Genomic DNA, 11,603 nt, shown 5'->3' with positions numbered 1-11,603 from the left:
TGTTTTCAACCTGTGTAAAAGTAGTATTTCCTTTTGTCCATCATGAACCTACCACCAATCAGCTTCATTGGATCCCCTCAAGTTCTAGTATTGTCTTAAAATTCCCTAAATTTATATTGCTATCCCTTTTCATCCCACTACTTCTCCTTGCTCTTCCGAGAAACCCACCAAGGTCTCGGGGCTGTACATTTCCATGATGACATCTCACTGGCTGTCCAGCTGCCCTTGTTTAAAAAAAGATCAATCGATTGGCAGCCGTCCCTTGCTAAAAATAAATGTTTGGACTCACTCCTGAATCCCTGTCTCAGCAAACTGGGCCAGGGCCCTGTGTGTCAGATACGTTAAACGAGGGGTTTTTGGAATGTGGGGCATTTATGGGGACAATGCTCTCTGATTTGGTTTCTGCTGAGTCCTTGGAGACTAACTGTGTGTCCTGTTCATACAGTACATTCCAGCCTGGGGTATCAGGTCACAGACATGCAGAGAGCCTCCGATCTGCATGCAGCAATCCTATGCAGAGCTGAAGAGTGGGGACAGCAAAACCTTATTTATTTAAAACAGTTATTAGTCACTTTTCTTCCTTATGGAACTCATGGCACCAGTGGTGGAATTCCAGCAGGAGCTCATTTGCATATTCAGCCACACACCCCTGATGTAGCCAATCCTCCAAGAGCTTACAAGGCTCTTTTTTGTAAGCTCCTGGAGGATTGGCTACATCAGGGGGGTATGGCCTAATATGCAAAGGAACTCCTGCTAGAATTCCACCCTTGCCTGGCACCTTACAAGGTAGATAAAACGCACAGAAGACAATACATTGAAAACAACAACAACCCACATAAATTCACTGCTCAGGACTGCTAGCAATAGCTCAACTGCTAGCAATAGCTCAGGACTGCTAGCATCCTCAACTGCCTCTTAAAAATAAAAAATGAGGGGGCCAAGCTAGGGTTACTCTCTCTGGGTTGGGAACTAACTGATGATTTGGGGGTGGAGCTTGGGGAGGGGAGGGACCTCAGTGGAGTATAGCACCATAGAGTCCACCCTTGAAAGCAGCCATTTTCTCCAGGGGAGCTGATCTCAGTTGTCTGGAGATCAATTGGAATAGTGGGAAATTTCCAGGTGCTACTCTAGGCCGGATGCACCTCTTTGGGGAGGCTGCTACATAACTGTGGGGCTGCCACTACATAGATTGGCTTATAGTCAGAGGTCAGCAGCCTGGTGATATTTGAACCTGGGCAATTTCCCCCCATGCTGTTGTCCATTGGAGTCACACTCGGGGTGTGAACTGGGCTGGATAGAGGTACAGCTGCAGCAATTCCTGAAGAATCTGCTAGCAGCACAGTTGTGGGAATCACTGATGGCTGGGTCTCCCTCTTGCCCGTCCTTTTTCTGTACAGATGCAGACATGGGAAGGGTGAAGGACGACTTAAACAATCACATGGCATAATACGAGCCGGTAAACATCAGCCCAAGGATTCCATATGTAAATAAAGCATTTCCACTAAGCCCTGTATTCCCAGAGACCACTGGAAGTGGCCAACAAGGCTGTTTCTTCTGCTTTCAGTCTTAATACTGTCCTTAGATGGGGCTCCATGCAGGCAAGAAGTAGGAAAGTGTTCACAGCTGGGCTGTTTTTAATTGGCTGTCCCTTGAGGGGGGAGTCCAGTGTTGGAAGAGAAGGACTTGGCACTCTTTTTTTGCCTCAGCAGCACCCATGCACCCCGATGTAGCCGAGCTTTCAAGAGCTTTCAGGGCTCTTAGTACTGGGCCTACTGTTAGTTCCAGGAGCATTGGCTACATCAGAGGTGTGTGGTCTAATGTGCAAAGGAGTTCCTGCTACAAAAAAAGCCCTGTGCCTCAACCTCCAGAGGAGGGGTTACAAGAGAGTCAGTTAGACAAGCAAAATGTGTGGTGTTGTTCCTGTTTTCTGCTTCTGTCCCTTTGATGTAGGGACATTTTGAGGCCATATGAATGGGTATTAGAGCGTATTTTAAGGTCAGTATGAAGTACTTCAATCCATTGGCTTATGATTCTTAAAATAGCCTTATTTTAATAACAAACACTTTTTAAAAACTCCATCAATTTTTGTTGAAAAATTCACTCATTAAAAAAAAGTTCCTTTAGGGTCCTTCCAATATTAGAGGCCCCAAAGTTTAAGCTTCATTAGTTTCATAGTAGATTTGCCCCTGTTTCTCCCTCTTCCTGCCTCCTGTATTGTATATTTGTAGTTAAAGATGGGTGAGCTTCAACTAGCTCACTACCATCTTTATTCTTCCACTTACTTATCTCGATGCATTCTGGAATTGTAGTTCCCAGAATGTGACATTAACAAAGGGGAATAGTTAAGACTACAAAATCCAGTGTGCAAAATTACCTAAGTGTACCACAGTCCCCCGGCTTCTATGTGTTTGTGTTTTATGACAAGCAGTGGTGTTGGTTCAGTAGGCAGAAACTGGAACCTCATCTTTCTCTTGTGCCCATGTGCCACAGTTTTCCCTTCCTACCTTCATTTTCCTACCCACACAAATCTTTGCCACCTCCGCCTCATCCCCTTTAAATGCACTGACACAGAATGACCTGTTCTTGATTGCTTTCCACCAGCTTTCAAATAGATAACCCTTGTATGCTCTCTCCGAGTCCACCATATCAAAATCTTCCTTGTGTCAAGCACACTCTACCAGCACTTTACCAAATAATGTATAAAAGAGGTAGGGATGCCAGCCTCCAGTGGGACCTGAGGATCCTCTGGAATTACACCTCATCTCCAGACTATAGAAATCAGTTCCCCTAGAGAAAATGGATACTCTATGGCATAGTACCCCACTGAAGTCCCTATTCTCCCCAGGATCGATCCTCAAATCTCTAGGAGTTTCCCAATCTGGATCTGGCAGCCTCACCCCTGTCTTCCATCAATGGTCAGGAGGAACCTGGCAACCCCAGAAGGTGTCTCTTGTAGACAGGACTTTTCTTGAGCAGGAACGCAGAGGAACACAGTTCCGGTGGGCTTGGCATCAGGGGGTGTGGCCTGATATGCAAATGAGTTCCTGCAGGGTCTTTTCTGCAAAAAAGGGGCCTTGCCTATAGAGGTAGAATTGTCCTATCTTAGTCAAATCAGCATCTGGAGAAGTTTCTCTCTCTAACTTCCTTGGAATGATTCTGGAAAAGCTTTCTGGGCTGGACCATGTGAAAATAAGAGGATACTGGGAATGTCATTTTGAATCCTTTACTCTGTAGAAGAGAAACTGGCTGCAAGCCCTCCTGACTTGTTACAATTTCACACTTTTTTTGTTTCTTCATCACTGTGTGGCGTAAGTCCTCTGGAAATGCCACAGGGAGGTCAACATCAACACACCCTGTTCTATCAGTTCTTTCTTTTGTTATTGGATTTGTATCCAGTTTAGGGATTGGAATTCCCATAGTGGCTCATGATGATGGTCAACAATTGCAATGTCTCTTTAAAAAAACCCCCTTAAATTTAAGAATTTAAACCATAAAATAAATGGACCTGAGAAAAGTGATGAGAGAACAGGCCAGAATACAACATTTGGAAATGCTGAACTTAAAACCAAACTCCAGAAACCAAACATGAGTAAAGAAACAAGCTGTTTCCAAGTGGAGAACCAGGAGCCAATGTGGAATGCTGCTTCTATCCCCCCTTGGAATGAACCCGCCCCCCCTTGGTATCCAGCAATTGGTCTTGCATGGCACTGTGGTATGGAGGGGGCTGTTCTGATGGAACCAGCAGCAGAATGAGGGAGAGTATCTCACTATCCTTCTCCAACCTCTTGGTCTTACATCCATTATATTTTACAACTTACAAGCTCAAATGTGTTTCCTTCAACAGTATAATTAAGAATATGATAGCCCTGCTGGATCAGACCAGTCCAGCATCCTGTTTTGCACAGTGGCCACCCAGTTACTCTGGAGGGTCAGCAAAGGAACATGGAAGCCAGACTTCTCCAGTGTTGCCTCCTAGACCAGCATGCAGCTTTGAATGGGGGGGAGGTCCTTGTGATCACCATGGCTGCTGATGGACCAATCTTCCATGAATCTGTCTCATCCCTTTTTAAAGAAATCATCACTACATCCTCTGGCAGTGAATCTGACTTTTTAATTACTCGCTGAGTAAAGAAGTATTTGACTTTGTCTCTCATAAACCTATTGTTGACTAACTTCATTGGGGGTCATAAGACCTACCATTTGGAGTCTATATCTATCCATTTTCTCTGCATCATGAATTTGCATCATGGGTCTTTGGATCATTTTGTGGGTGAGAAGTTCAGAAATTAGATTATTTTTATTTTACAAATTTTCTGTCCTGCCTTTCTGCCCTCCGAAGGGCAGTTAACAAATTAAAATATACATAGTAAAATCCCATTTTAAAACTGGTAACCCCTCACCCCAAAACACACACAACATGAAAAGAGAGATAGAATACATACAAAACCCTAAGAACAGCAATTAAGACATTGTTTGAGAAGGAGGGGTCACTGGAGGAATGCCAAACAAAACAAAAAAGTCTTTACTCTCTCGCCAAAAGCAGCAATAGAAGAGGAACAGAAAGATGGTAATTCAGCGTATCTGATATTGCAAAGTTATGCATACTGTGAGTTTAGGCAGCTATGCTGTGGAAGGCTACAGGGCCTTATTGGGGCACATGCTGCTGTTTAAGGTCGAATTGCTGAATCTGCCTTGAGAAATTTCTGGAGTTGCGGGGGGTGGGGGGGGGAAGTGCTTGAGAAGGGCACAGTTTGTAAAGGGGAGGAAGCTCAGAATGGATGTAATGCCATGAAGTCAATGTCTCCAAAGCTGCTGCCCTGATCTGGATAGCCTAGGCTAGCCCAGTTCCATCATATCTCAGAAGCTAAGCAGTATTGGCACTTGGCTAGTATTTGGATGGGCAACCTCCAAAAACTACCAGAGGCAGGCAATGGCAAACTACCTCTGAAACATCTCTTGCCTTAAAAACAAGTCTAGTGGTGCATAATGCTAAAAGAGCTAGAATTTCTGGCTGCCAGATAATCTTAGGATCTCCTGGCTATACTACACACAGTGCCATTATTATTATTATTATTATTAGAAGAAGAAGAAGAATTGCAGATTTATACCCTGCCCTTCTCTCTGAATCAGAGACTCAGAGCGGTTTATAATCTCCTTTATCTTCTCCCCCCACAACAGACACCCTGTGAGGTGGGTGGGGCTGATTCTCCCAGAAGCTGCCCTTTCAAGGACAATCTCTGCCAGAGCTATGGCTAACCCAAGGCCATTCCAGCAGGGGCAAGTGGAGGAGTGGGGAATCAAACACGGTTCTCCCAGATAAGAGTCCATGCACTTAACCACTACACCAAAGCTGCCATTTCCTCAAGAGGCTAGAAATCAGTTGTAATTCCAGGTGAACTCCTGGCCCTTCCTGGAGGTTGGTAGCCCTAATGCAGGGGTGGCCAAACTGTGGCCTGGGAGCCAGTGAGCCACATGTGGCTCTTTCATGCATATTGTGTGGCTCTCAAAGCCCCCACTGCCCCGTTGGCCAGCTTGGAGAAGACATTTGTCTCTTTACACCCCTCCTCCAAGCCAAGCCAGTCAGCAGCTTGGAAGATGCATTTAAAGTTGTTTTCTTTCTACCTCTTCTTCATTTCCACCATCCATTTGCTCACCTGCCTTCTTCACTTTCGGTTTTATGGCTTTCGAACATCTGATGTTCATGTCTTGTGGCTCTCAAATATCTGACATTTATTCTATGTGGCTCTTGTGTTCCGCAAGTGTGGCCACTCCTGCCCTGATACTGTAGCATAGCATAGCGATGAAAGGATCTGGGAGACCCTGGTTCAAGCCCCCAGTTTGCCCTGAGCCAGCCACTCTCTCTCTCAGCCTAACCCGCCTCATCTTGTCATTGTAGGGATAAAATGGAGGAAGGGAGAATTGTATCTTGCTTAGGGTCCCCACTGGAAAGAAAAATGAATAAAAATATGTAATTAGATAGAATACTTGCTTTGGGGGAAGGGATGCTTCTCTTGGCAACAAAACCTCAGTCGGGGAATGACAGGCATCCCTTTGCAGACATTTCTTCATTCATTCAGGAGATTGTGGCTGACGCAACAACCCTATGTCAGCAGCGTACAAAAATTTGCTCAGCGATTACTGACCAGAGGGGAAGGCAGCATTCAGCGATTCAAGCCCTGATCCACAGGAAGTCCTGATCCATTGCTACTAGTGAAGAATTTGGACGCCTTCCAAATTCCTCGAGTCGCCATGAGGCCTTTTGTGTGTATCCACCATCTATGTTTTTTCCCCTAAAGAATCTGGAGAAACTTTCCAGTTATGCAACTTTTTCTTTTCCTTCTGCTTTGAACATCTAAACTCAAGGGGGGGAAGCTTGGCATAGCCCGAAAACCTGTTTATATTGTTTTAAAGATGAGTCAGTTGCCAACACTTGAAGTAAACAATTGAGGCGCCTGGATGCGATCTTTGAGTGCAATCATCTGGGGCAGGAATGGAGGCTGGAAAGGGTTTGGGCAGGGCTGCTGAGGCGGGACAAAATTCCAGGGGTCCTAGTTATTTAGGGGCCTGTGAAGGTGGGCCAGTCCCATTATTTCTCTTCCTGTGATGTTTGAACTGGGTCTCTGGGGACACCAGAATGAAACTCTGTCTGGAGCCCTTGATGGCTCTTGACAGGTTTGGGCCTAAGAAAGGAAAGGAGTGGGTTTAGGCTAGGGTTGCCAAGTCTGACTCAAGAAATATCTGGGGACTTTGGGGGTGGAGCCAGGAGCAAGAGTGTGAGAACTGAACTCCGAAGGGAGTTCTGGCCATCACATTTAAAAGGACCATGCTCCTTTTAAATGCCTTCTCTCCATTTGGAATAATGAAGGATAGGGGCACCTTCTTTGGGGACTCAAAGAATTGGATCCCCTGGTCCAATCTTTTTGAAACCTGGGAGGGTTTTTGAGGAGAGGCACCAGATGCTATGCAGAAAATGTGGCGCCTCTATCTCAAAAAGCAGCCCTCCAGAGCCCCAGATATCCATGAATCAATTTTCCATTATACCTTATGGGAATCAGTCTCCATAGGGAGTAATGGAGTGCCCAACAGACATTTCCCTGCCCTAGTTTAGGCAGGTCCAGGAATGGAATGAAAAGCAACTCTGGTAGATGGATGCCACAAATGAATTTCAACTTCACTTGTTTTCTGTGCAGTGATTATACATTTGTTTCTGTCTGTGTAAAAATATAGACACTCAGAGTCCATCCAATTAAAAAAAATGTATTCCCCCAACATTTTGTATCTCCCTCCTTGGGGGAGGCATTCTGGACATGTGCTTATATTCAGAATTAAACGTTGTTTGTCTTAAAGGTAGGTGCCTTTAAGGTGCCTCTTAAAGGACTCAAACTTTGTTCTATATGGGAAGAAAATAGCTTAAACGAAAGCTTAGATTAGTAAACTGTTAACCTGTCACTGATTCTGCATTAGTCTTTGTCCCGGTCTTGTTCTCGGCGCTCGAGTTTGCGGGGGGGCAGGGAGTAAGCACGGAACACGCGGCCCTGCTCCAGAGATGCCAATGCAGAATCCAGGAAAAAGAGCCTCTGTGAGAAACTCCACACAAAAGGGAGGCCAAGTTCTAAATGTGGAATCAGCCATCATATGGGAACATTTAACCTTAACCTAGTTTTCTTTCAGCCCTCAGTTTATGATAGAATGAAATGTTAGCAGATATGGATTGTTTCAGACATTGGAAAGTGCTGTCAAGTCACAGCTGACTTATGGTAACTGTATAGGTTTTGCAAGGCAAGAGATGAACAGAGGTGGTTTGCCATTGCCTGCCTCCGTGTCATGACCCTGGTATTCCTCAGAGGTCTCCCATCCAAATCCTAGTCACAACCAACCCTGCTTAGCTTCAGACTTCTGACAAGATCAGTGGCAAACCCAAATTCCTTTTCGCACAGAGGTTTTCCCACAGATTTGGTGTGAGATGACAGTGGGTTTTTTGTCTGAGGTTTCTCACATTTTTTCCAGCTGTTTTTCCATGGTTTCTTTATTATTTCTTCATCCTGTCTCAAATGGGATCAAAGGTGATTTGATAACATTTGGGAGAAATGAGGAAAGCATGCAGGACCGGCCCTGCTACTAGGCAAACTAGGCGATTGCCTAGGGCACTGGCCTTCCGGGACGCCAAATTGGGTGCCCCCCCATGTGACTTGGTGACATTATTGGCGGGGGGGGCAGAATTTAGCCTTGCCTAGGGTGCCAGACAGTCTAGGAACAACCCTGAAAGTATGGAAAGATGACAAAATGGGGGAAAAATCAGGACATGAAGGAACTTGTAGAAAAAGCAGCTGAAGTTTTGGAGCCCAAGCTGTGGGAAAACCTTGGTGCGAAGTCCCCCTAAATGTGTGTTTGAGAAGGAGTGATAGCCAGCAGGATAATGAGGTTGCAAACACTTATTTGCAGCATTCACACTTTGTAATGTCTATAATGGAGGGAGCAGGTTATGATAGGCAGGGTCTGGAGATCCCCTGCTTTTGCAGCTGATCTCCAGCTGGCAGAGACTAGCTCCCCTGGAGAAAATAGCTGCTTTGAAGGGTGGACTTTATGGCATTGGACCATCCGGAGGCCCCTCCCCTCCCCAAACCCTCCCCTCTCCTCTCTCAGATCCACCCCCAAAGTCTCCAGGTATCTTCCAACACAGACCTGGCAACCCTAGGTTGTGATGAAGAAGTGAGGTAAGAGTTAAGCACCTGGACATGTCATCTTTTCTCTCTCTGTGCCAGTGCTTCTCTTCTTTTGCTTTGTCTGGTGGCAGCAAACACAGGACTAGGAAGCCTTTGTTTCTGGCCAAATGTGTCTGTTGAACCTTTATCTAAAAGGCAGATAAGGAACAGGTTTCAAAAAAAGGATTTGGTGATCTCAAATCACCAAGTATAGAAAATGAAAAGGCCCTTTACCACATGGGTTGGTTTTCAGAAGGGTTATAAGAGGCCAGATAAGCTACATGAATACTCAGCTTCAGTTCCCTGAGGGGAAGGAACTGGGCAAAGCAACAAACAACAAAAGAGCTGTTCTATTGCAGCGTGGACTCCAATGCCTGTGGTGCGTGCATGTGTGTGCGAGTGTGTTCACATTCATTGTTAGCCAAGGGGCCAAGTCATATGGCAGATGGATCAGCATCATTTATGGGAAAACATCTGATTACCAGCAGATAAGCAGAGCGAGCCAATGTCAGGCTGGACTGTAGTCAGCAGCTCGCTGGTGACGCTACAAAACCAACACAACGCTTTGATCACAAGACCCACAGTTTGGACAAGCAGAGCTTGCATTGTTTCTTTCATTCATTTTTAAATCCTAAGCCTGCTTCTGTGCCTTTAACATTAGTTTCATGAATTAATCAAGCCCCTGAAGGTTCCCCCCCCCAAATGCTGGATTGCTGAAGGGTCACCTGTTTACATTTTGTGTGCCAGGAAAAGGAACAGAGCCAAGGCCAAGACATTAAAAAAGTCACAACTCTCCAGCTCTTAAGCCAGTGAGTCCAGTTCTACTGCAGTATTACCTATGTTTTGCACATGGTTGCCAACAAGCCTGGAGAAAAATGTCCTGGCTGTTTTCTCCTTTCTCTGTTACATGTGGGAGGTAGCATAATAACCTTGAACCTATGAAGCTGCCTTAGTAAGACCACTGGTCAAGTAAGACCACTGGTCCCCTCTCCCTGCTTTGCACACTTTGGTTTGTGCCTTCCAAGAGTTTGCAGCCCTAGCTGGGGAAGGTCTGCTGTAGTATTTGGGAAGGGGTGGCCAAACTGGCTTGGGAGCTGCATGTGGCTCTTTCACACATATTGTGTGGCTCTTCAAGCCCCCACTGCCCTGCCAGCTGGCTTGGAGAAGGCATTTCTCTCTAAATCACTGGCAGTTTGGAGAATACATTTAAAGTTAAAGTTGCTTTCTTTCTACCTCTCCCCTCCCCCAACTATTTGCCTCCTCCCTCCCTCCCTCCCTCCCTCCCTCCCTTCCTTCCTTCCTTCCTTCCTTCCTTCCTTCCTTCCTTCCTTCCTTCCTTCCTTCCTTCTCTCAAACATCTGATGTTTATTCTGTATGGCTCTTGCATTAAGCAAGTCTGGCCACCCTACAAATTTCAAACAAATTTCTCTTGTACCCAGTTGGGTTGACAGCTCTGAGTGGGGAAATACCTGGAGATTTGAGGGGGGGGCAGAGTGTGGGGACGGCACAGTTTGGGCAGAGGCAGAACCTCAGCAGGGCATTATGCCAGAGAGCCCACCCTCCAAGGCAGCCATTTTTTCCAGGGCAGGGAACTGATTGTGGTTGTCCAGTGATTAGTTGTAATAGTGGGAGTTCTCCAGGTGCATTTTTAAATAGCTGAATTTGCCTTTAAAATAGTGCTCTTGGCCAGGGATAGGACCTGTGGCTGCCATGATGTCTCATTTGTCCTTTATGCAAGAGTTTAAAACTGTTTCTGCCCAAGATTTTAGCAGCATCTTATTGAATTATAAAATTTGTGGCAGGGTATGAGCCTTTAAGAATTACAAAGGCTCCTGCAACAAATTTTGTTAGTCTTTTAAAGTGCTACTAGACTCTCGCTCCTTTCTACTGCTACAAACAGACTCACAGCTACTCATCTCGATTGAATTATCCTCCCTCCCCCCCCCCCCCGCCGCCATGATGTTTGCAGACCTCTTCGAAGGTGGCTTGTTTGTGTGTGGGTTTTAAGATGATGTTGTTGGTTTAAACCCTGAGTGTAAGCTGCTTTAGATGTCATTTGCTCAAAAGGCAGGGGTAGAAATATTTGAAATAATAATACAGGAGCTGTGGAGACTAGAATTCCTACGGACGGGGAAAGGGGGCTTGTTGACAGATGCAGTAGGGCATTGGCCGGGAACGTAGCCAATCGTAACGGGGTTACATAAAATGTAATCTTGAGTAGGCATAGTGAGAGTGCTGAGAGTTTGGTATTAGCAGAGGTTATGACACAAATTTGGCAACAGGAAGGAAATCTGAACTTTGCTGCTGAACACATGAAGCTGCCTGAAACTGAGTCAGAGACCACTGAACTATCAAGGGTGCTCGTCTATTTTAACTGGCAGCATCTCTCCGGGGTCTCGGAGGTCCTTCTCATCCCTTCTTACCTGGTTCTATTAGCTGGAGATGCCGGCAACTTAACATGCAGGCTATGCAGAAGCTCCACCTCTCAGCCCCTGCCCCTAGTTGGATGAAAATAAATAGGAGAAAGCGCCAGATTGTAAAAGTGTGGTCTGCTCCGATCTGGTGTAAACACTAATGTGTCCCAGAGAAGAGTTGCCACTATGACCAAGGAGATTCTCTTTGCTTTGTATGGCCGGGGCATGCAAAGGTATTGCACTGAGAATGGCTGATGCTGTTTTGATACTCAGTGACCAAACTTATTGCAGCTCTGAAGCAAGATGCTTAGAAGCAGGACTTTTTCTGTAGCAGGAACTCCTTTGCATATTAGGCCACACTCCCCTGATGTGGCCAATCCTCCTGGAGCTTACAGTAGGCCCTGTACTAAGAGCTCTGTAAGCTCTTGGAGGATTGGCTACATCAGTGGGTGTGGCCTAATATGCAAACGAGTTCCTGCTACAAAAA

This window comes from Heteronotia binoei, chromosome 14, assembly GCF_032191835.1.
Source record: "Heteronotia binoei isolate CCM8104 ecotype False Entrance Well chromosome 14, APGP_CSIRO_Hbin_v1, whole genome shotgun sequence".
Taxonomy (NCBI): domain Eukaryota; kingdom Metazoa; phylum Chordata; class Lepidosauria; order Squamata; family Gekkonidae; genus Heteronotia; species Heteronotia binoei.
The sequence above is the reverse complement of the archived record's forward strand: the minus strand, read 5'-3'. Positions refer to the sequence as shown.